This window comes from Salvelinus alpinus, chromosome 14 (assembly GCF_045679555.1).
Source record: "Salvelinus alpinus chromosome 14, SLU_Salpinus.1, whole genome shotgun sequence".
NCBI lineage: Eukaryota > Metazoa > Chordata > Actinopteri > Salmoniformes > Salmonidae > Salvelinus > Salvelinus alpinus.
In genome coordinates this window covers 36,908,916-36,934,840 of record NC_092099.1, presented here as the reverse complement: position 1 = coordinate 36,934,840, position 25,925 = coordinate 36,908,916, and the positions used below count along the sequence as shown (strand labels likewise).

Here is a 25,925-nt window from a genome sequence, read left to right as displayed (position 1 = left end):
TCGAGCATGCATGCCGCCCTGTACTGTTTGGACTCTGACCTGGTTATGAACTCTTGCCTGTCCTCGACCTGCCTCTTGCCTGCCCCTCGTTGTTCAATAAATATCAGAGACTTGAACCATCTGCCTCCTGTGTCTGCATCTGGGCCTCGCCTTGTGTCGTTATAGTATAAAAAGATGCATGTGGCATTCCGTCAACTTTGAGAAAAACAACTTAGTTGTTGTGTCTGTTGTTCAGAAATGTATCTGACTTCTCATTGGCTAGAATGGTCCCACCTGATCTCGCATGCCTTCCATCGTTGAGCATGCATGTACACAGATAGGGCTCTACCTGTACAGACCACATTCCCCTTTGCCCTTTCTGTCTCAAAAGTGCACATTTGGGTGGTGATGTAATTTCTCCATAATATTTTTTTTGTATACATTTATCATCGCTGTTCAGAACCCACTGCCCGCAGGTCGTCATCAAGTTCGCCACCCCCCATCCTCCACTCCTTCTGTTGGTTGTGCCTGGATCTGCCCTGTACGGAGCTCGTGTGCGCCCGCTTGCACCTTTGTCCTAGTCTGCCATGTATGGAGATTGTGCGCGCCCGGTATCCAAACATGCATGGCTTGAGAGATGCGATCACTGGTCGAGTGTGTGTAGCTAGCTACCTAGTCAGTAAATATCAACAGTACTGCGACAGAAGACTAACATTTGATTAACACTTGATTTTAGCCTACATCATCATCATCAATATTGGGTCTGGTTGGCTGATACATGCAGCATAGAGATGCAGAAAGACATAGAGAGGTAAATCACAATCAGCAAAAGAAATCGAGCTAGCTAACTTGAAGATTTACATCATCAACAACAATAATCAGCTGATAGCCCACCCTCCTTTCCCGATGTCAATCCTGTCTTATTAAGGAGGCACTGTAACTAGCTTGCTTCACATTTGTGATGAGTGAGTGTATTGTTGCAAAAATGCATTTAAAGAAATTCGCTACAGAGGCATTTGGTATGTTGTGAATTTTTAAATCAAGCGGGGGAGGGTGCCCTTTCTTTATTTTGAGCACCTGCCCCCTGAAAGGTCTGTGCACGGCCCTGTCGTTGAGGACATGTATTTCCATTGTTAGAGCGGTCACTCGTATACTGTATCTTGTCAATTTTATTTTTGAATTTATTAAACCAGGAAAAGCCCATTGAGACCCAGAATCTCTTTTTCAAGGGAGACCTGGCCAAGAAGGCAGCAACAATCAATACATGACATAATTAAAACATACAACAATACAACTACCATGACAGAAGGCGAGATCCAGACAAAGGAGGCAGATGGTTGGAGTTTTACAGTATTTATTAATCCAATAGGGCAAGGCTAGAGAATGGTTGTGGATAGGTAAAAGGGTCAAGGTCAGGGCAGGCAGGATGATCAGGCAGGCGGGAAAGTAGTCCAGAGTCAGGCAGGGGTCAAAACCGGGAAGACTATCAAAAAGAGAATAGCAAAAGGAGTACGGGAAAAACACGCTGGTTGACTTGACTAACATACAAGACGAACTGGCACAGAGAGACAGGAAACACTGGGGAAAATAAGCGACACCTGTTCTGCCCACAAATTTTCTATGGGATTGAGGTCAGGGCTTTGTGATGGCCTCCAATACCTTGACTTTGTTGTCCTTAAGCCATTTTGCCACAAGTTTGGAAGTATGCTTGGGGTCATTGTCCATTTGAAAGACCCATTTGCGACCAACCTTTAACTTCCTAACTGATGTCTTGAGATGTTGCTTCAATATATCCACATCATTTTCTACCTCATGATGCCATCTATTTTGTGAAGTGCACCAGTCTCTCCTGCAGCAAAGCACCCCCACAACATGATGCTGCCACCCCCATGCTTCACGGTTGGGATGGTGTTCTTCGGCTTGCAAGCCTCCCCCTTTTTCCTTCAAACATAACGATGGTCATTATGGCCAAACAGTTCTATTTTTGTTTCATCAGACCAGAGGACATTTCTCCAAAAAGTACGATCTTTGTCCCCATGTGCAGTTGTAAACCGTAGTCTGGCTTTTTTTATGGCGGTTTTGGAGCAGTGGCTTCTTCCTTGCTGAGCAGCCTTCAGGTTTCAGGTTATGTCGATATAGGACTCGGTTTACTGTGGATATAGATACTTTTGTACCCGTTTTTTTTTTTTTTTTGTACCCGTTTCAACCAGCATCTTCACAAGGTCTTTTGCTGTTGTTCTGGGATTGATTCGCACTTTTCGCACCAAAGTACGTTCACCTCTAGGAGACAGAACGCGTTTCCTTCCTTAGCGGTATGACGGCTACGTGGTCCCATGGTGTTTATACTTGCATACTATTGTTTGTACAGATGAATGTGGTACCTTCAGGCGTTTGGAAATTGCTCCCAAGGATGAACCAGACTTGTGGATGTCTACAATTTTTTTCTGGGTGTTGGCTGATTTCTTGTAATTTTCCCATCATGTCAAGCAAAGAGGCACTGAGTTTGAAGGTAGGCCTTGAAATACTCAAATTATGTCAATTAGCCTATCAGAAGCTTCTAAAGCCATGACATCATTTTCTGGAATTTTCCAAGCTGTTTAAAGGCACAGTCAATTTAGTGTATGTAAACTTCTGACCCACTGGAATCGTGATCAAATTTATTGATATAGCCCTTCGTACATCAGCTGATATCTCAAAGTGCTGTACAGAAACCCAGCCTAAAACCCCAAACAACAAGAAATGCAGGTGTAGAAGCACGGTGGCTAGGAAAAACTCCCTAGAAAGGCCAAAACCTAGGAAGAAACCTAGAGAGGAACCAGGCTATGAGGGGTGGCCATTCCTCTTCTGGCTGTGCCGGGTGGAGATTATAACAGAACATGGCCAAGATGTTCAAATGTTCATAAATGACCAGCATGGTCAAATAATAATAATCACAGTAGTTGTCGAGGGTGCAGCACCTGTGATACAGTGAAGTCTAAGTGAAATAATCTGTAAACAATTGTTGGAAAAATTACTTGTGTCATGCACAAAGTAGATGTCCTAACCGACTTGCCAAAACTATAGTTTGTTAACAAGAAATTTGTGGAGTGGTTGAAAAACATGTTTTAATGACTCCAACCTAAGTGTATGTAAACTTCCGACTTTAACTGTATATGACTGTATCATCTGCATATAGATGTAACTTTGCTGGTTGCATCCCAGTTCCCAAATCATAAATAAAAATTGAGAACAACACAGGAGCTAAAATGGAACCCTGGGGCACACCTCTATTAATCTCAAGAAAGCTAGACTTGTGATTGTCAGTATAGCCACATTGTGTTCTGTCAGAAAGATAGTTCCTAAACCAATTTACTGCCCCTTTACTGAGACCAATGTTACTGAGTCTAGCTAGCAACAATTCATGGTCAACTGAATCAAAGGCCTTTGATGAATCCACAAACAGAGCAGCACAATGTTGTTTTTTATCAAGTGCATTAATGATGTAATTTGCCACTGCCATAGCAATGAATATGTTTTATAACTGTGACTTCACTAGGGATTCATATACTTTGGCCAGGATAGGGAGTTTAGAGATAGGACAATAGTTATTAGCAACTGAGGGATCTCCACCCTTTAGCAGTGGGTGGACATAAGCTGATTTCCAAATGCTGGGTATGGAATTGGTCAAGATACTCAAGTTGAAAATGTTCAGTAATAATATAATAGATAATCTTTGCCAATACATTGCATCAGCAATCCAGGGTTTATATTAAACTGAACAAAAATATACACTCAACATGCAACCATTTCAATGATTTTACTGAGTTACAGTTCACATAAGAAAATCAGTCAATTGAAATTAATTAATTAGGCCATAATTTATGGATTTCACATAACTGGGCAGGGGTGCAGCCATTGGTGGGCCTGGGAAGGGCATAGGCTCATGCACTGGGGAGCCAATCAGACTGAGTTTTTCCTCACGAAAGGGCTTTATTTCAGACAGAAATACTCCTCAGTTTCATCAGCTGTTCTGGTCTCAGACGATCCCTCAGGTGAAAAAGCCAGACGTGGTGATCCTGGGCTGGCGTGGTTACACGTGGTCTGTGGTTGTGAGGCCGGTTGGACGTACTGCCAAATTCTCTAAAACAATGTTGGAGGCTTCTTACGGGTGAGAAATTAACATTCAATTCTCTGTCAACAGCTCTGGTGGATGCCTCCCGAGTGGCGCAGCGGTCTAAGGCACTGCATCGCAGTGTTAGCTGCGTTACTACAGATCCTGGTTCAGTACTGGGCTATGTCGCAGCTGGTCACAACCGGGAGACCAATGAGAGGACGCACAATTGGCCCATTGTCGTCCCGGTTAGGGGAGGGTTTGGCCGGCCGGGATGTCCATGTCCCATCGCGCTCTAGCGACTCCTGTGGCGGGCTGGGTGACACGCTGACACGGTCGCCAGGTGTACGGTGTTTCCGGGATAAGCGTGCATTGTGTCAAGAAGCAGTGCGGCTTGGCAGGGTTATGTTTCGGAGGATGCATGGCTCTCGTCCTTCACCTCTTCCGAGTCCGTATGGGAGTTGCAGCAATGGGACAATACTGTAACTAACAATTGGATATGATGAAAAAAGGGGGAACAAATAATAAAACAGCTCTGGTGGACATTCCTGCAGTCAGCATGCCATTTGCATGCTCCTTCAAAACTTGAAAACATCTGTAGCATTGTGTTGTGTGACAAAACTGCATATTTTAGTGGCCTTTTATTGTCCCCAGCACAAGGTGCACCTGTGTACATCTTCTTGATATGCCACCCTTGTCAGGTGGATGGATTGTCTTGGCAAAGGGGGATTTCCTCACTAACAGGGATGTAATCAAATGTGTGCAAAGAATTTGAGAGAAATAAGCTTTTTGTGCGTATGGAACATTTCTGGGATCTTTTATTTCAGCTCATGAAACATGGGACCAACACTTTACATGTTGCGTTTATATTTTTGATCAGTATACATCATTGATGCAAAGTCTTAGTGGATCTAACAGCAAGGAGGAGGAACTGTGCCGCTTGAGTGACGGCACGGGCTTGGTGGGTGGAAAGCAACTGCAAGAGGAAAAATACAAATGAATGAAACTATAAAAATGGATGTTACACGCATCAACAAAAAATGTTTGCATACATTTTTTTTATTTTATCTCTTGCGAATTGAAATTGCGCATGTCGATATTGTGATTGTTAATATGAATTTGATATATTGTGTAGCCCTACTCCTCACACCAGGAAAGTATCAATAATCCATATCATCCTGACTGTAACCCAGGACAGTATCAATAATCCATATCATCCTGACTGTAACCCAGGACAGTATCAATAATCCATATCATCCTGACTGTAACCCAGGACAGTATCAATAATCCATATCATCCTGACTGTAACCCAGGACAGTATCAATAATCCATATCATCCTGACTGTAACCCAGGACAGTATCAATAATCCATATCATCCTGACTGTAACCCAGGACAGTATCAATAATCCATATCATCCTGACTGTAACCCAGGAGAGTATCAATAATCCATATCATCCTGAATGTAACCCAGGACAGTATCAATAATCCATATCATCCTGACTGTAACCCAGGACAGTATCAATAATCCATATCATCCTGACTGTAACCCAGGAGAGTATCAATAATCCATATCATCCTGACTGTAACCCAGGAGAGTATCAATAATCCATATCATCCTGACTGTAACCCAGGACAGTATCAATAATCCATATCATCCTGACTGTAACCCAGGACAGTATCAATAATCCATATCATCCTGACTGTAACCCAGGACAGTATCAATAATCCATATCATCCTGACTGTAACCCAGGACAATATCAATAATCCATATCATCCTGACTGTAACCCAGGACAGTATCAATAATCCATATCATCCTGACTGTAACCCAGGAGAGTATCAATAATTTAGATAAACTCAGATGAATCCTTACTATTTATATTCCTTGACACCTCGGAGATCCCCCAGAAGCCCTTGTCTCTGTGACTCACATCTGATGCCAGATGTACTATTCAATAAGAGATCATAAAGTACATACTGTAAAGGTACAAAGAACTACTGTATTGGAACTCAATGTTATTATGGAATACATAAACTGTCTGAAAAGGTAAATCACTTCCTAAACTACACAATTAAGTCAGTTCTTCCTGGGCTTACCTTGGCCATATTTTATGAAAACAGCAGTACATGTACTTGAGGGGTGATTTCAATGTGGGCAGCCGTACTGGAAAAGCATGACACATTAGCCTCAGCGCACATCAACAGCAGAGCAGACACCAACTCACTGACGCCCACCCAACCAGCACTGTTTCAGGGTACGGGCAGAATTGTTGAGGATTCATGTAGGCCTGGATGGAAATAGTACAACCAAAAGGGATGTTCTAAAAAGTGATGTTGACATTATGTAGAAACATGAGAACATTCTGTTATGAGATTTTTGCCATGAATGTTTGTCTATATATGATTGAAAAGTCTGCTGCCAAGTGTCAAAAAGTAGGCTATAAAAACCACACACAGCAAGTTCCCCTGTGTTAAATTAACACTGAAAGTGTGGACCCGAATAGACACTGAACAGTGTTGAATTAGCACACTACTTAGTGTAAAGCTTTATTTGCATATTTCTCAGACTGCCTTGACTTTTGAGTCTGGTTACTAACACTAACACTGGGGGTTATTTTACACTAACAAGTGTTAATTCAACACTTACAGCGTTAATTGTTATGAGTGTAGGGCCTGTGGTGGAGGTCTAGTCTAGTCTGGACTAGTCTGACAATAACACAATGGATGAATACCCCACTGAGCCAGATTATATTTCAAAGGTTTTACATTAATTCTAATGAAACATACATACGTATTATGCAACCACTGAGAGCCATGCAGGATGATTCCAATGTTTTAGCTATCAATCTCTCTGTCCCCCACTGTGTTTCCTTGCTTGATTTATCAGCATAAGGACATGTTGTGTTTGTGTGTGCCTGTGTTTTATTGTTGCAACCCACACAGCAGACACACGTGCCCTTGGTGCTAGCGCACCGTAGTGCTCGGCTTGCCCTTGGTGCTAGCGTGCCGTAGTGCTCGGCTTGCCCTTGGTGCTAGCGCACCGTAGTGCTCGGCTTGCCCTTGGTGCTAGCGCGCCGTAGTGCTCGGCTTGCCCTTGGTGCTAGCGTGCCGTAGTGCTCGGCGTGCCCTTGGTGCTAGCGTGCCGTAGTGCTCGGCTTGCCCTTGGTGCTAGCGCACCGTAGTGCTCGGCTTGCCACAGTGTGTACTGATATACAGTATGTGTGCGGTGAGTTCCATTTCATAGGCAGACAGTCACCTTGGACAAAGGCATCAGTCCGGTTCATAAATATCGATATATACCATCTATTTACAGGTTGTCCAGGAGGATGACACCACTCTTTGTTGCCAAGTACTGTGTGATATTCACAGTGACATACAAGTGGAGCGAGAGCGAGAAAGGTAAAACGTGGGAGGCCTTGCCTGTAAGCTGTGAGGACCAGATGGCTTGGTGCTAGGCAATAACGCCACAGAGGTGAAAGGTTGGCTTATTCGCATGAGAGGCACATAACCACAACCCACTACAGACAGGAGCGGAATGTGACCCCATTACTAAGAACAGAGAAGAAGAAGAACATTACGAGAAAAGGTTGTTTGGTCCATAAAGAGAAAGAACTCTAAGAATGCTGTTTGGTCTGAATAGAGAAAGTGACTACAGTTGAAACTTTTCCCTTCATTTCTGACCACTTCGGGCTGCTCACCCAAGCAGCAGACTAACCTAACAAATAGGGCAAAACATTTCCATTTGCTTTTTGACAGGTTGGAAATCAGACCTGTTTCTGTGAAGGATTTTCCTCCCCCTGAGAACACACCTGAAAGTCATGGTGCCCAGTAATTGCCTGTGCAGTCCTGCCTGTCTGTCTGTCAGTATGGCAGTGTAGCTGAAAGGACTAGCGACTAGAGAGACTAGAACAAATTTGGGCAATCTGTGTTAAATTCATGGATGGCTGTGTTCCTTAACATACACTGATAACACTGCATGCCTGACATGGGACTCATTCCTCCTGGTGGCAGGGTGGTGGTGGGGGGTGGACTGGAAACTATATTATATGATGGAAATGGGCTTAGTCAGTTGTGCTCCAAACACAAAGGCACATGGAGCAGACAAAGTATGCTGCAAATCAGTCTTCCATCTAGGATAATACAGTAACTACAACTAATACTACCACTACTGCTACTACTATAGAGAACAGACTACTGAAGTATGCGCCAGAGCTACATAATCAGGTCCAAGAACAAGCCACTAGGAGAGTGTGCCATGTGCTGTGCATTTTAAAGCAAAACACTGTAAGTTTTTAGTTTTTAACTACCCGATTTGGGTAAATATTGAACAGAACACATGTTGGGTTATTTTTGACCCAGCCAGTTTAGTCACTTAGTTGGATTGTTGGGTTATTGATGCTGGGTTATTGAGCGATGACCCACCGGGTCAGATCAGTAGACTGGAGGCGTGGATTAGTAGCCGTGTTGCTTTCAAATAGTTATTTTGGGCCACCCGTGGTAGTTAATGAATTTTGTTTCATGTTCTTTTGTATTGTCATCACATGTTAAGGTTTAGCACTGACACTTTTGTAGGTTTTATGAGGCTTACACAAGTGCCTATGCATATCCCAATGTTGGGATAGTTATCACTTTGTTATAATGTTTAAATAATAGCCGTGTACAAACTAGGGTTGGGTGGTATCCAGATTTTCATAATGTCATACTGTTTCTGTACCATACCGGGGCATACGGTATTACCAAATGGCACACAAGGGAAGCAAATAATGTATTATTTTGATGCAACAGGAATCTTGATCCACAAGAGGATTGGATGTCTCTGGTGTAACCAAGAAGCTTGATCTTGATATCTAGCCGCTTAGATAGCAAGTTAGCAAACCAAACGCATAGCTGGAGCCCTGAGCTGGATATAATTTATTTGACACATCTTAGATTTCTTACAGCTATACTTAACATAATTATAAGCAGTGGTGTAGCACACACACCCACACACCCCCAAAAACGAACAAAATAAAATAAAATAAATATATTTTTTAATTAAACAAATGATAAATTATTGTACAGGGCCTCCCAAATGGCGCAGAGGTCTAAGGTACTGCATCGCAGTAGCCGGACGGAATTTCCTTGTCCCATCGCTCTCTAGTGACTCCTTGTGGCTGGCCGGGCACCTGCAAGCTGACCTCGGTCACCAGCTGGACAGTGTTTCCTCCGACACATTGGTGTAGCTAGCTTCTGGGTTAAGCAAGCAGTGAGTCAATAAGCAGTGCTGCTTCGCAGGGTCGTGTTTTGGAGGACGCATGGCTCTCGACCTTTGCCTCTCCCGAGTCCGTAGGGGAGTTGCAGCAATGGGACAAGACTGTAACTATCAATTGGATATCATGAAAAAGGTATATATACAGTGGGGAGAACAAGTATTTGATACACTGCCGATTTTGCAGGTTTTCCTACTTACAAAGCATGTAGAGGTCTGTAATTTGCAATAAAATGCAAATGAATTACTTAAACATCATACAATGTGATTTTCTGGATTTTTGTTTTAGATTCCGTCTCTCACAGTTGAAGTGTACCTATGATAAAAATTACAGACCTCTACATGCTTTGTAAGTAGGAAAACCTGCAAAATCGGCAGTGTTTCAAATACTTGTTCTCCCCACTGTATATATATATATATATTTTAAAAAAAAGGTACTACAAAATACTCTGGTATTGGGTATAAACGCTATATCGCCCAAACTTAACATGATGAACAGGAATTACATTTACTCTCACAGGTGGCCAAAAATAACTATCTGAAAACCACAGCCCTACTAAGCCACGCCTCCAGACTTCAAAGAAAACAACCCGACTAAGTCACCCAACTGGCTGGGTCAAAATAACCCAATGTGTGTTCTGTCCACTACCCAGCATTTTTCTGAATGTGGGTTGACCTTTTGCAATGGACTGGCCGGCTTCCACCAACAATACAGGTGTGAGGAAGCGAGGCAAGCCAACGTACTGAGAATTACAAAGGCTTTTAAGAAGATGGCAAGAACTCCGGGATAGCAGCAAAATAACAGAAGGTTAAGAAGACTATTCAAGTGCTGCCTTCTCCTGAGTCCTGCCACTATTTATTTGCAGAGATGAACAGGAGTAACACTGTGTACAATGTGAACTAACAGAGTTACAGGAGATTAAACAGACAGCAAACAATTTAATGCATACACCACCACCAAACGCAAATGCTAGAAAAATTGTGGATAAAATAAAATAAACATTTGTGGTAAACATCAAATCCTTCTGGGAATATAGAAAATACATGTTGGAGAATACCAGGAATTTACATAATCAGTTATCACACATAAATACCAATGGCATGCTGTGTCATATAATTAAATAGAACAGTGTATTATCTATCTCTATGTGCCTTTTCCTCAGTATGGTAACAGGAGGGGCATAAGAGGGGCAACCAATCACTCGCGCTGTGTGACATAATATAATACCCTACACTTCATATTTTGTGTACTACAAAGACCCAATGGATTACAGACAATCACAGGTCACAGGCGATTTACTAGCACGCTAGCTGCATCACTGCATCACGAAATGGAGGGAAAGACAGAATGGAGGTGGAAATTATTTTCAATATCATAACCGTGCATTAGAAATGGACATATTGATCCGTACTGCTGTTACGCATTCGGTATTAGGATTATTTAACCTCACAATTATCTCTTGGTGAGTAATCCTAATCTGGCCTGGACCAATAAACTCACAGATAGCCTTTACAAAGCCTGGCTGTTAACCTACATGCCGGGCCATTTGTGCTATAATTTGAACCTTCCTGCAATCATATTACGTCTAATATAACTGATTTGTATCCTCACTGACTGGACAGATTATCCCTAAAAAACAGCCAGGTTACAAGTGTTGTTCTGTGAGATCTGTGCAGTGTTGCATGGCAAAAGGGTGTGTCTAGAGAGCTGATTGTGATGTGCGAGGTCAGCTGGGGTATGAGGTAGGCCTATGTACTGTAGCTATAGGGTACGAGCCACAACATCTGTGGCTGCCCATCCGTCACACTTTTCACTTTGATTCAAAGCAGACAACTAGACTGAAAAAGGGAAAATAATGCCTCATACAATATTAAACTCCAATCGTAACATTTAGAATAAAACATCAAATGAAATATTCCAGGCTAGAGGGCTACAACAGAAGTAAAGATTATGTTCAGAGTCTGGCTGCAGTGATTTCAGACCGATCCAGAGAGGATGATGATGAACAGTGGAAAGAGGAAGGTGCAGTGAACCAGTCACAATTAAGACAATTCTCTTTTATCTAGTGCAGCTATTCCCAAACTGGGGTACGCCAAATAAAAATGTGATTCACATTTTTTTTTTTAGATATACCGTTGAAGTCGGAAGTTTACATACACTTAGGTTGGGGTCATTAAAACTGGTTTTTAAATCTCTCCACAAATTTCTTGTTCACAAACTATAGTTTTGGCAAGTCGGTTAGGACATCTACTAGTCATTTTTCCAACAATTGTTGACAGACAGATTATTTCACTTATAATTCATTGTATCAAAATTCCAGTGGGTCAGACGTTTACACACACTAAGTTGACTGTGCCTTTAAACAGCTTGGAAAATTCCAGAAATATATGTCATGGCTTTAGAAGCTTGTGATAGGCGAATTGACATAATTTGAGTCAATTGGAGGTGTACCTGTGGATGTATTTCAAGGCCTACCTTCAAACTCAGTGCCTCTTTGCTTGACATCATAGGAAAATCAAAAGAAATCCAAATCAAAAAATTGTAGACCTCCACAAGTCTGGTTAATCCTTGGGAGCAGGCAGCTCAGCAAGGAAGAAGCCACTGCTCCAAAACCATCATAAAAAAAGCCAGACTACGGATTGCAACTGCACATGGGGACAAAGATCGTACTTTTTGGAGAAATGTCCTCTGGTCTGATGAAACAAAAATAGAACTGCTTGGCCATAATGAAAAAGGGGGAAGCTTGCAAGCTGAAGAACACCATCCCAACCGTAAAGCACGGGGGTGGCAGCATCATGTTGTGGGGGTGCGTTGCTGCAGGAGGGACTGGTGCACTTCACAAAATAGATGATATCATGACGTGGAAAATGATGTGGATATATTGAAGCAACATCTCAAGACATCAGTCAGGAAGTTAAAGCTTGGTCGCAAATGGGTCTTTCAAATGGACAATGACCCCAAGCAAATGGACAATGACCCCAAGTTGTGGCAAAATGGCTTAAGGACAAGAAAGTCAAGGTATTGGAGAGGCCATCACAAAGCCCTGACCTCAATCCTATAGAAAATTTGTGGGCAGAACAGAAAAAGTGTGTGGGAGCAAGGAGGCTTACAAACATGACTCGGTTACACCAGCTCTGTCAGGAGGAATGGGCCAAAATTCACCCAACTTATTGTGGGAAGCTTGTGGAAGACCACCTGAAACGTTTGACCCAAGTTAAACAATTTAAAGGCAACGCTACCAAATAGTAATTGAGTGTATGTAAATTTCTGACCAGCTGGGAATGTGATGAAAGAAATAAAAGCTGAAATAAATCATTCTCTCTACTGTTATTCTGACATTACACATTCTTAAAATAAAGTGATGATCCTAGTTGACCGAAGACAGGGAATTTTTACTGGTATTACATGTCAGGAATTGTGAAAAACTGAGTTTAAAGGTATTTGGCTAAGGTGTAAGAAAACTTCAGACTTTTACTGTATCAATACAAAATACAACAATAATTTTCAAACAGTACATTTATATTTTCCAACAGGGCTATACATTTGGGTGAGTTTTCATCATCACCTGAGTAGCCTCGTTTCACTGCCAAAAATAAAATGAAACCATCTAGTGTTCAGAGAAATAACAACACAATGTCAACTACAGGTAGCCTAGTCAAATAATTAACATCCAATAACATTAACCGTTACTCTCTCGCGGGAAACCTTCACTCTTGCGCAGACATTTAGAAACGAAATATGACAATTTGAAAAATAAGCCATGGGAGTTTTTTGAGCGAGAATAAAGACGACTTTCGAGTAGTAAGACATGTTTAAAAGCAAAAGATACCATTAATAAGAAGGGGCTAGAAGCGTCTTATATGGTGAGCTACCGAGTGGCTAGGACAGGCAAGCCCAAAACTATTGTGGAGGACTTCATTCTTCCTGCTGCCGCGGATATGGCTGGCACAATGCTGGGGGAAAAGGCCCAAAAAACTATACAGACAATGTCTCAATCAAACAATACTGTTTCACGATGCATCAGTGACATGGCAGGAGATGTTTTGAAACAATTACAGCTTTGCATACAAGCCAGTGAATTATATGCGTTACAGCTGGATTAGTTAACAGACGTGGCGGGCCTGACACAGCTCCTGGTATTTGTTCGTTACGTTTATCGGGGGTCAATTAAGGAAGACATCCTCTTCTGCAAACCACTGTAAACCAGAACAACATGAGAGGATATTTTTTAAGTACTGGACAGTTTTGTGACATCAAATGGACTTTGGTGGTCAAGATGTGTTGGTATCTGTACTGATGGCGCAAAAGCCATGACAGGGAGACATAGTGGAGTGGTAACGCGCGTGCAATAATTTGCTCCCGACGCCACTTGGGTACACCGCAGCATCCACTGAGAGGCTCTTGCTGCCAAGGGAATTCCTAACAGCTTGGAAGACGTTTCGGTCACTACTGTGAAAATGGTTAACTTTGTTAAAGCAAGGCCACTGAACTCTTGTGTATTTTCTGCATTATGCAATGATATGGGCTGCGACCATGTAACGTTTTTACAACATACAGAAGAAGTGTGCTGGTTATCAAGGGGCAAAGTATTGACACGTCTTTTTGAATTGAGAGACGAGTTTAAAGTTTTCTTTACTGATCATCATTTTCACTTGTCTGACCGCTTGCATGATGACGAGTTTCTCACACGACTGGCCTATCTGGGCGATGTTTTTTCTCGCCTGAATGATCTGAATCTAGGATTACAGGGATTCTCCGCAACTATATTCAATGTGCGGGACAAAATTGAGGCTATGATTAGGAAGTTGGAGCTCTTTTCTGTCTGCATTAACAAGGACAACACACAGGTCTTTCCTTCATTGTTTGATTTTGTGTGCAAATTAACTCAAGCTTATAGGCAATGTCAAATGTGATATAGCGAAGTACCTGAGTGAGCTGGTTGCGCAATTAAACAGGTACTTTCCCCGAAACGAACAACTGGATTCGTTATCCCTTTCATGCCTTGCCTCCAGTCCACTTATCAATATCTGAACAAGAGAGCCTCATCAAAATTGCAACAAGCGGTTCTGTGAAAATTGTATTTAATCAGAAGCCACTGCCAGATTTCTGGATATGGCTGCGCTCAGAGTTTTTTGCCTTGGCAAATTGAGCTGTTAAGACACTGATGCCCTTTGCAACCACATACTGTACCTATGTGAGAGTAGATTCTCGGCCCTCACTAGCATGAAAACTAAATACAAGCACAGACTGTGTGTGGAAAATTATTCTCCAATACAACCCAACATTGCAGAGTTATGTGCATCCTTTTAAGCACACCCTTCTCATTAACCTGTGGTGAGTTATTCACCATTTCTGATGAACAAATAAGATTTTATATGTAAGATGGCTAAATAAAGAGCAAAATTATTGATTATTATTATATTATTATTTGTGCCGTGGTCCTATAAGAGCTCTTTGTCACTTCCCACGAGCCGGGTTGTGACAAAAACTCACACTCATTCTTTTGTTTAATAAATATATCGTATAGTGTGTGTGTGGCAGGCTTACAATGATGGCAAAAAACAACATTTGAGAGTGCGCTGACACTGGTGCTAGAGGGGGTACCCAGCTGGAGGTTGAATGTTTGAAGGGGTACGGGACAATACAAAGTTTGGGAACCACTGATCTAGTGGAACCACAGATCTAGTGGAACCACAAATAATTGAACAGCAGCTAATGGAAGTATTCATGATCCCTGTAATGTTACTCCCAGACAGAAACACGTACCTGAGGCTGAGGGACGGGAAAGGAAGGAGGGCAAGCTAGAGGAAGTAGAACGAGGACTCAACTTTGTGCTAACCTCTGTGGTCCACCTGCCATATGGGACTATGTCTGCATCCCAAATGGCACCATATTCCCTTTATATTGCACTAGTTTTGACCAGGGCCCTCTGCACTATATAGGGAATAGGGTGTAATTTGGGACACGTTCAACTCTATTTAAAACCCTCTGTGGTACACTTGTCATACACTCCATTTAATGTTTCTATTAAAAGGCCTTTTCTAATGACCTGGTTCAAAAGCAGTGCAGATGTCAGGGACTGACCGTGGACATGTTCTATTCGCAGTGGTTGTATAAGACATCCGTGTGTGTGTGAATGTGAGTGTGTGGCCTACTGACTGCAGCCGACCCTCTCTCAGTTTCTCGTCAGTATCAGGATATGGTTAACGTGGTGTGTTTCCTATTACGTCAGTGGAGTGTGTGTGTGTGTGTGTCCTGCGTGGCACTGTGGTGTCAGTGTTGAAAGGATTAGAGGTGCTGTAATGTTTCCCAGCTGTCACTGAGCCATTCTCTCTCTCTCGCTCTCTCTCAATACAAATCATTCTACACATAACTTAATGTTGCTTCCTTGCCGAATTTCACTTCTCCCATATTTTTCACAGGTTTGATAGAGTTAAAATCTTCAAACTGATTTTTGCAATGTTTTGCACTTTTTTACCTGATTTGACTCAATCACTCTTTATTGAAATCCATACGAAAAGAAGGTGCTGATGCTACAACAACTAGGTTAATGTTCATTGAAAAGAAGGTGCTGATGCTACAACAACTAGGTTAATGTTCATTGAAAAGAAGGTGCTGACGCTACAACAACTAGGTTAATGTTCATTGAAAAGAAGGTGCTGACGCTACAACAACTAGGTTAATGTTCATTGAAAAGAAGGTGCTGACGCTACAACAACTAGGTTAATGTTCATTGAAAAGAAGGTGCTGACGCTACAACAACTAGGTTAATGTTCATTGAAAAAAAGGCGCTGACGCTACAACAACTAAGGTAATATTGAGCGGAAAAGTGATTAAGGACTCAAATGTGAGAGAAAAAGATGACATGAGGCATTATTTTCTCAGTCAGTGTCAGGCAGCTTGCCTTGAATCAAGGTGACAGTCACAACTGTCTGTGGGCAATTTTAATTGAGATGAAAAGTGATTAAGTAGCTTCTGAAATTCAAAAATCAAATGTTAAAAAAATACAAGCGCATCATTGTCAATGGTAACTAAGATTCAACAGATCATCTCACTGAAACTCTGATGTCAAGAATTCCCTGAATAATTAAAACACATATATATTTAACCAGGTTCACTCCTGCATGAGTAAGCTAAAACACTAAAAGATTCACTCAACTCAGAACCCACAAGAAAAGCTGTTTTTCCCTGTCAGTCTTTCGTCTAAAACCGCGGAGATAGTAAAAGGGCCAGAAAAAGATATCAACAGAGGAAAAGGTGGTAAAGTTAATCACATAATACAAAGATTCAACTGAGGTTATAGCCCACTGGGCACAAACATCAGTTTAACGTCTAGTTTTGATGTACATTTTGACCGGGAGACCCATGAGGCGGCGCACAATTGGTCCAGCGCTGTCTGGGTTAGGGGACGGTTTGGCTGGCCGGGATGTCTTTGTCCCATCGCGCTCTAGCGACTCCTGTGACGGGCCGGGTGCATGCAAGCTGACTCCGGTCGTCAGTTGTACAGTGCTTCCTCCGACACATTGGTGTGGCTGGCTTCCGGGTTAAGCAAGCCGTGTGTCAAGAAGCAGTGCGGCTTGGCAGGGTTGTGTTTCAGAGGATGCATGGCTCTTGACCTTTGCATACTAAAACTCCTGTGATAAATAAATACATGTAAAACTGAAAATGTATCAGCTGTTGCATTTGGAAGTTAGAAACACACTCCTGATTGGATCAGTATCCAGCTCTGGCTGTGTGTGTAGTTGACAGGCTTTTTCTTAACCTGTGGTTTAATGAAGGTTCTGGTACTGAGCTGCTGCTTGGCCTGCCTAGAGTGCCAGGTGGGTGGGATTTGCACTTTTAGTCAGGAGAAAGATGAATGGAGCAAAGTACAGATAGATCCTTGATGAAAACCTGCTCCAGAGCGCTCAGGACCTGAGGTGAAGGTTCACCTTCCAACAGGACAACGACCCGAAGCACACAGCCAAGACAATGCAGGAGTGGCTTCTGGACAAGTCTATGAATGTCCTTGAGTGGCCCAGCCAGAGCCCGGACTTGAACCCGATTGAACATCTCTGGAGAGACCTGAAAATATCTGTGCAGCGATGCTCCCCATCCAACCTGACAGAGCTTGAGAGGATCTGCAGAGAAAAATGGGAGAAACTCCCCAAATACAGGTGTGCCAAGCTGGTAGCGTCATACCCAAGAAGACTCGAGGCTGTAATCGCTGCCATGTGCTTCAACAAATTACTGATTAAGGGTCTGAATACTTATGTCAATGTGATATTTCAGTTTTTTTTTTTTTTATAAATGTGCCAACATTTCAAAAACCTGTTTTTGCTTTGTCATTATGGGGTATTGTGTGTAGATTGATGATGGAAAAAAACATACATTTTAGAATAAGGCTGTAACGTAACAAAATGTGGAAAATGTGAAGGGGTCTGAATGCTTTCCGAATGCACTGTATGTCCAGTTAGTGGTTCTGGCATGTCTCAGTAGATGCTTGTTATGTTACGACCTTGCCTCCTAGACCCGTATTCACAATGAGTCTCAGAGTAGGGGGTGCTAATCTAGGATCAGTTTTGTCTTTTAAATCATAATGAATAAGAGTGGGGACCTGATTCTATACTGTACATCAACACTCATACTCTGAGACAGGCCCTCATCTTTTCTGCTGCCTTCTTTGCTGTTTTTACTATGTGTTCATTCTACTGGTAGCGTGACCATATTTGAGGTATTGCATATCGTTCCATAATAGTGTAGAGTCAAGAAACTCATGACACATAAATTAGACATCATGTACTGAAACGCAAAGTTACATCCCCTGACGATCTGTATTGCCTTTGCAATGAGTACACATCTTAATGTTTTAGATTAGAAGCTGTGGAATATGAACTTTAATTCCTGACAAGAAGAAAATGTCCAAATTAGCATATATCCTGCCAGCCCGTGGCAGTGTACTAGCTGTGTCATGCTGGGTCAGGGGTTAGCATTAGCATTTTGATAAAGAGACAAACAAACAACAGAGAAATAAGACATGCATAAAGAGAGCTTAGTTAGGGGATGTCATGACAGTGAACCACACAGTATTGTGGCCAATGAGACAACCTGACAAGACCAGAGGCAGGGGAGCAATTAAAAGGCCACTTGAAAGAAAGAACCATAGGGTGAAATAAGCTGTTTAAGTCAGAGGTGAAATGGAAGTAGTAACTAAAACAAACATGCAAGAAGAAAATAAAAAGTAATGTGTAATTCTGTGCGGTTCAGTTAATAAGAGCAAGGTCCTAGCAACGCCAGGGTTATGGGTTCAATTCCCTCTGGGGTCACATATAAAACATACAGTGGGGAGAACAAGTATTTGATACACTGCCGATTTTCTAGGTTTTCCTACTTACAAAGCATGTAGAGGTCTGTAATTTTTATCATAGGTACACTTCAACTGTGAGAGACGGAATCTAAAACAAAAATCCAGAAAATCACATTGTATGATTTTTAAATAATTAATTTGCATTTTATTGCATGACATAAGTATTTGATCACCTACCAACCAGTAAGAATTCCGGCTCTCACAGACCTGTTAGTTTTTCTTTAAGAAGCCCTCCTGTTCTCCACTCATTACCTGTATTAACTGCACCTGTTTGAACTCGTTACCTGTATAAAAGACACCTGTCCACACACTCAATCAAACAGATTCCAACCTCTCCACAATGGCCAAGACCAGAGAGCTGTGTAAGGACATCAGGGATAAAATTGTAGACCTGCACAAGGCTGGGATGGGCTACAGGACAATAGGCAAGCAGCTTGGTGAGAAGGAAACAACTGTTGGCGCAATTATTAGAAAATGGAAGAAGTTCAAGATGACGGTCAATCACCCTCGGTCTGGGGCTCCATGCAAGATTTCACCTCGTGGGGCATCAATGATCATGAGGAAGGTGAGGGATCAGCCCAGAACTACACGGCAGGACCTGGTCAATGACCTGAAGAGAGCTGGGACCACAGTCTCAAAGAAAACCATTAGTAACAGACTACGCCGTCATGGATTAAAATCCTGCAGCGCACGCAAGGTCCCCCTGCTTAAGCCAGTGCATGTCCAGGCCTGTCTGAAGTTTGCCAATGACCATCTGGATGATCCAGAGGAGGAATGGGAGAAGGTCATGTGGTCTGATGAGACAAAAATAGAGCTTTTTGGTCTAACTCCACTCGCCGTGTTTGGAGGAAGAAGAAGTATGAGTACAACCCCAAGAACACCATCCCAACCGTGAAGCATGGAGGTGGAAACATCATTCTTTGGGGATGCTTTTCTGCAAAGGGGACAGGACGACTGCACCGTATTGAGGGGAGGATGGATGGGGCCATGTATCGCGAGATCTTGGCCAACAACCTCCTTCCCTCAGTAAGAGCATTGAAGATGGGTCGTGGCTGGGTCTTCCAGCATGACAACGACACGAAACACACAGCCATGGCAACTAAGGAGTGGCTCCGTAAGAAGCATCTCAAGGTCCTGGAGTGGCCTAGCCAGTCTCCAGACCTGAACCCAATAGAAAATCTTTGGAGGGAGCTGAAAGTCCGTATTGCCCAGCGACAGCCCCGAAACCTGAAGGATCTGGAGAAGATCTGTAGGGAGGAGTGGGCCAAAATCCCTGCTGCAGTGTGTGCAAACCTCGTCAAGAACTACAGGAAACGTATGATCTCTGTAATTGCAAACAAAGGTTTCTGTACCAAATATTAAGTTCTGCTTTTCTGATGTATCAAATACTTATGTCATGCAATAAAATGCTAATTAATTACTTAAAAATCATACAATGTGATTTTCTGGATTTTTGTTTTAGATTCCTTCTCTCACAGTTGAAGTGTACCTATGATAAAAATTACAGACCTCTACATGCTTTGTAAGTAGGAAAACCTGCAAAATCGTCAGTGTATCAAATACTTGTTCTCCCCACTGTATATGCACTCGTGGTACTGTAAGTTTCTTTGGATAACAGCATCAGCTAAATGGCATATCAAAGTATGTAGCACAGATTTCACACATCAAATTTCTATTGGATGTTCTCAGGCACTCAGTGTTCCTTTTCACTTTCTGTTTCTCCTGAAATAGGACCTAACGCCCTAGTCCTGTCAGGAACGACACTGTATGATTCATTACCCCTTTAGAAAGAAAGAAGAAGACTCTACTTCTTTCTTTCTCTTCTTTTCCTCTACCTTCCAGCCTTGTCCTTCCCTCCATCCTGCCATACTGAACAAAAATATAAATGCAACATGCAACAATTTCAAAGATTTTAACTGTGTTACAGTTTATATGAGGAAATCAGTCAATTGAAGTCACATAATTAGGCCCTAATCTATGGAGTTCACATGACTGGGAATACAGATATGCATCTGTTAGTTACAGATACCTTAAAAGAAAGGGCCTTCCCTCCATCCCAGGCTATATCCCAATTGGCACCCTATTCACTATATAGGTATATATTAGATAGGGAATGGGGTGCCATTTCGGATGCAGACACAGTCTCCTGGTTATCATTTGTTAATCTCCGTAGAGACGTGGTGGCAATGTATTAGTTTCTGCCCCATTCCTGACCACTTTACGAGAGGCAGCCCCTGGGCTCAGCTTCACCAGGAGTAAAAATAGGCCTAAATATGAAATGTGAATACATTTGCTGCATTCACAGATAGAAAGAAAAAAGAGAGCGAGAGAGATAGAGAGAGAGGTGTGTGTGTAAACATATTTTATATTCAAAGCAACCAACAATTCATTCCACTTCGTTAACAGTTTGTATAATGATGTAACCTTGACCAGAAACCATCTTACAGTTAGCTCATGGAAGTAATGTACTGTTTGTAATAGAGGTCGACCGATTATGATTTTTCAAAGCCGATACCGATACCAATTATTGGAGGACCAAAAAAGCTGATACCGATTAAATCGGCCGGTTTTTAAAAATGTATTTGTAATAATGACAATTACAACAATACTGAATGAACACTTATTTTAACTTGATATAATACATAAATAAAATCAATTTAGCCTCAAGTAAATAATGAAACATGTTCAATTTGGTTTAAATAATGCAAAAACAAAGTGTTGGAGAAGAAAGTAAAAGTGCAATATGTGCTATGTAAGAAAGCTAACGTTTCAGTTCCTTGCTCAGAACATGAGAACATATGAAAGCTGGTGGTTCCTTTTAACATGAGTCTTCAATATTCCCAGGTAAGAAGTTTTAGGTTGTAGTTATTATAGGAAGTATAGGACTATTTCCCTCTATACCATTTGTATTTCACTAACCTTTGACTATTGGATGTTCTTATAGGCACTTTAGTATTGCAAGTGTAACAGTATAGCTTCCGTCCCTCTCCTCGCTCCTCCCTGGGCTCGAACCAGCAACACAACAACAACAGCCACCACCGAAGCAGCGTTACCCATGCAGAGCAAGGGGAACAACTACTAGAAGGATCAGAGCGAGTGACGTTTGAAACGCTATTAGCGCGCGCTAACTAGCTAGCCATTTCACTTCGGTTACACCAGCCTCATCTCGGGAGTTGATAGGCTTGAAGTCATAAACAGCGCAATGCTTGACGCACAATGAAGAGCTGCTGGCAAAACGCACGAAAGTGCTGTTTGAATGAATGTTTACGCGCCTCCTTCTGCCTACCACCGCTCAGTCAGATACTTAGATACTTGTATGCTTGTATGCTCAGTCAGATTATATGCAACGCAGGACACGCTAGATAATATCTAGTAATATCATCAACCATGTGTAGTTAAAGTTAACTAGTGATTATGATTGATTGTTTTTATAAGATAAGTTTAATGCTAGCTAGCAACTAACATTGGTTTACTGAATTCGCGTAACAGGCTCCTTGTGGAGTGCAACGAGAGAGAGGCAGGTCGTTATTGCGTTGGACTAGTTAATTAACTGTAAGGTTGCAAGATTAGATCCACCGAGCTGACAAGGTGAAAATCTGTCGTTCTGCCCCTGAACGAGGCAGTTAACCCACCGTTCCTAGACCGTCCTTGAAAATAAGAATGTGTTCTTAACTGACTTGCCTAGTTAAATAAAGGTATAAAAAATATTTAAAATAAAGAAATAGGCGCCCAAAAATACCGATTTCCGATTGTTATGAAAACTTGAAATCGGCCCTAATTAATCGTTCATTCAGATTAATCGGTCGACCTCTAGTTTGTAATGTACCAAATGCATTGAAAAGTTGATTACAGTCAGCATCACTCATACATATCATACCTAGAAAGTGGGTGTGAAACAGTAGTGTTGTGCTCCTAGACAAGGCTCATCATATCATTGTCAACAGTGTCAATCTCATTGCTTCCAATACACTGAGAATGATTACAACCACAGCTACAGGAGAGAACAGGTGGAGGGCTGAGGAGGATTTACAGTGCTGTGTCCCATAAGGCTCTGGTAAAAAGTAGTGCACTATATAGGGCAGGCCTGGGCAACTCCAGTCCTCGGGGCCTGATTGGTGTCACACTTTTGCCCCAGCCCCAGCTAACACACCTGACTCCAACAATCAACTAATCATGTTCTTCAGTTAAAATTGCAATTAGTTTAAATCAGATGTGTTTGCTAGGGATGGGAGAAAAGTGTTACCCCCGAGGACTGGAATTGCCCAGGCCTGATATAGGGAATAGGGTTCCATTTGGGATCCAGACTGTTTTTCAGTATCCTATAGATCACCTTCACACTGAGATGGAGGCTCTATAAATCATACCAGACAGAATGGGACTAATTACAGTCTGCACCTTATTCCCTATACAGTGCACTAAAAGCAAACGCTAAAAAGCATTTGAAAGATTTCAAATATAATTTTCACCCAGGTCTGCCAGTCAAAGCCATCTCATCTCACTGCACAGCCGCAGCAGTCAAACAACAGGGACAGGGACAGGGACAGGGATCACATATGCCTATCCTATCCTAAGAGTTTGCACAGTAGCAAAGTGTGCAGTAATAATAGCTGTTGACTTCATTATAGATGGCGATTAAAGCCCCAATCCTGAGTTTGTGTTTCAGCCCAACGACAGCCCCGCACCACTTGATTTGGAATTAAGGAATGGTGCTGGGGATAATAGGAGTTATAGATACAAGGAGTTTCACTCCATGAGATTGGCATGATAGTTTGCAACTGAATAAAGCCAGTCCATTTTGTTACAATGAATACAACCATTCCCTCTCTCTGTCTCTCTCTGTCTCCCCACACACACACACACACGCACGCAGGCAGGCACACACACACACACCTTTCATTGCCCCACCCACTCAATAAAATCTCTTTGTACTCCATTAGTGTCGTCAATAAGCAACCATGACAAAACAATGTGCTCCTCCTCAACCTGCCTGCCAAGAGTGATGGTTTGCAGCCGGGCAGGCAGGTGGCAGAACAACACGCTCAGAACATGCCAGGTCACCAGGCCACAGATAGATCAGGCCCTAATCAGTCTGTCAATGCAAAATACACACCACACACACAGGCATGCACACGCACACATACACATAAAAACACACACATACACGCACCCACAGATACTCCATAAAACGTATATAAAAAATGGTTGTGACTTCGTATTTTGGTATTTTATTAGCTGTTGCAAAAGCAGCAGCTACTCTTCCTGGGGTCCACACAAAACATGAAACATGACATAATACAGAACATGAATAGACAAGAACAGCTCAAGGACAGAACTAAATCACTTTTTTTTCATTCTATCCTGCAATAAATCGTGTATAGAAAATTATCTGTCAATGTCAAACAAGGTTAAAAAAAAAGTGAATGCAGCTATTGGTGGTTGCTGCAGTCTCATCCACATAATTCTAACAATTTCAAACAGCATTCTGGGCACTGTAGGCAGTGCAGTTCTTCCATTCCAACAGTTCTTCCATTGAAACAAAACACATAGCCTAACAGACAGCATAACACATGACCTTACGTCGGAATAATGGATGTGTATAATGTAGCCCATTGATTGACAGCATTATCACTATGCTACACAAAGCGAAACCGAAACGCTTTGCCTACAATCAAGGTGGAAACGATCACTGTATCTGTAGAACCTAAAACCTAATAATTAGATGGAGAGATTTATTTTTATTTCCTTCTTTTTTTGAATAAATGCATGTCCTATTTAGCCACCAAGGAAAGTATATACTTGACACGAAGCCATCGATGTATTTCCTAACAGGTGGCATGTGTGCAAGAGCCGAGCAATGAGAAATAACCTCTAGTGATGTATTAATAACACGTGCATTACAGGTCCGCAGAATATCAACTATGCACTACGATGCTCAGTTGACATAACTTGGTCGCAATATCACAGAGCCGACAAGCGCGCTTTCAAATTCTAATGACAAAGAATAAAGACACGATTTTATTGCAATCTAAAACTTCCAGATAACTTTTATCTAAGAAAATACCTTCCAAAACTAGACTAATCTTAGCGTAAATTAAAGCAAAATGCCCCTTGTATATTCTTTTAGTGAAAAGTGAAGAAATAAAATGGACTGGCTGCCGTATTAGTGGAAATAGAAATATGAAACTTCCCATTGACTCCATCTACTTACCTTGCACATTTTCGCTGTAAAATACAAGGAAATCCGATCGAATGCATTTCATAATCAATCACGTCTTGCAGTTTATTGACTTACCTGTGGTTAGGCTTGGGTGTCAGGAAAGTAAAACGGTCTCCGTTCTGTTCTTGCTGCTTGCCGGCCGGTTATTCCAAATGCCTTCTCCACTGACTCGCGCTCCAAATATTTGACAGCGAGGAGCTGAGTAGTATTCTGCCAGCAGCACAAACAATGACGTTACTTTAATATGGTAATAAGGAAACTTTCAAAATAAAAGCCTGCATTTCAAAACATTGCAATATGGATACTCATTCAAATGATATTGAATTTGACTCTATAGCCACTTTTATTATGCCAACAAGAAAATACAATAACACATTTATGAAAACAAATCAAAATATGGTTTAAAACAAATTAAGACCAATAATGAACAAATACAAGGTATGTACTGGTATATTGGGCTATAGAGATAACATTTGTACTTGTATCAGCTAAAGTGGGTGGAAAATACTCAGTAGGGTCTCTACTAACCAAATATATTTAGTTTTGGAGGGGCACTGTATCGTACATACCCAGCAGCACTTAGTTCTCCACCCCTTCCATAGCCTCCAATGAGATACACTGTAATAGACTGTACATGGGATGCTAATGGGCATGCAGAGAGAAAAATGTTCTACCTGTCTCAGTGGGGTGGGAAATACTCAATAGGGTCTCTACTAACCAAATATGGTTAGTTTTGGAGGGGGACTGTGTTATAGATATATGTATTTAGTCCTGCATTTTATATTAATTCCAAAACAATACATTCATGTACTGTTGTTGTGTTGAATATGAGTTGTTTGCTTCCAGTGTGAAATAAAATGTAAACAAAGACAGACACAATGTAAACGATGATGGAATGGCATACCTGTTAAAGACTATTAACCTAATGGTAATGGGTGCACCATTACACATTTAAATCAGCCCAAGGACAGCCTTGACATGTGCCAAAAAATCCGGTCAATCACTTTGCCAGACAAATATAATATATTTGAGATAGCATCCTA

At 41.8% G+C, this 25,925-nt stretch overlaps 1 protein-coding gene across 1 annotated transcript in view; it reads right to left on the bottom strand.

Moving 5' to 3' along the window:
* LOC139538883 (zinc finger protein 385B-like) overlaps positions 1-25,082 on the bottom strand; it is a 174,897-nt gene extending 149,815 nt beyond the window's left edge. Inside the window, exon 1 of the mRNA XM_071341404.1 lies at positions 24,958-25,082. The gene's annotated coding sequence lies outside the window, so the exon portion shown is untranslated. The remainder of the gene's footprint in view (positions 1-24,957) is intronic.
* Positions 25,083-25,925: the final 843 nt, after the last annotated feature.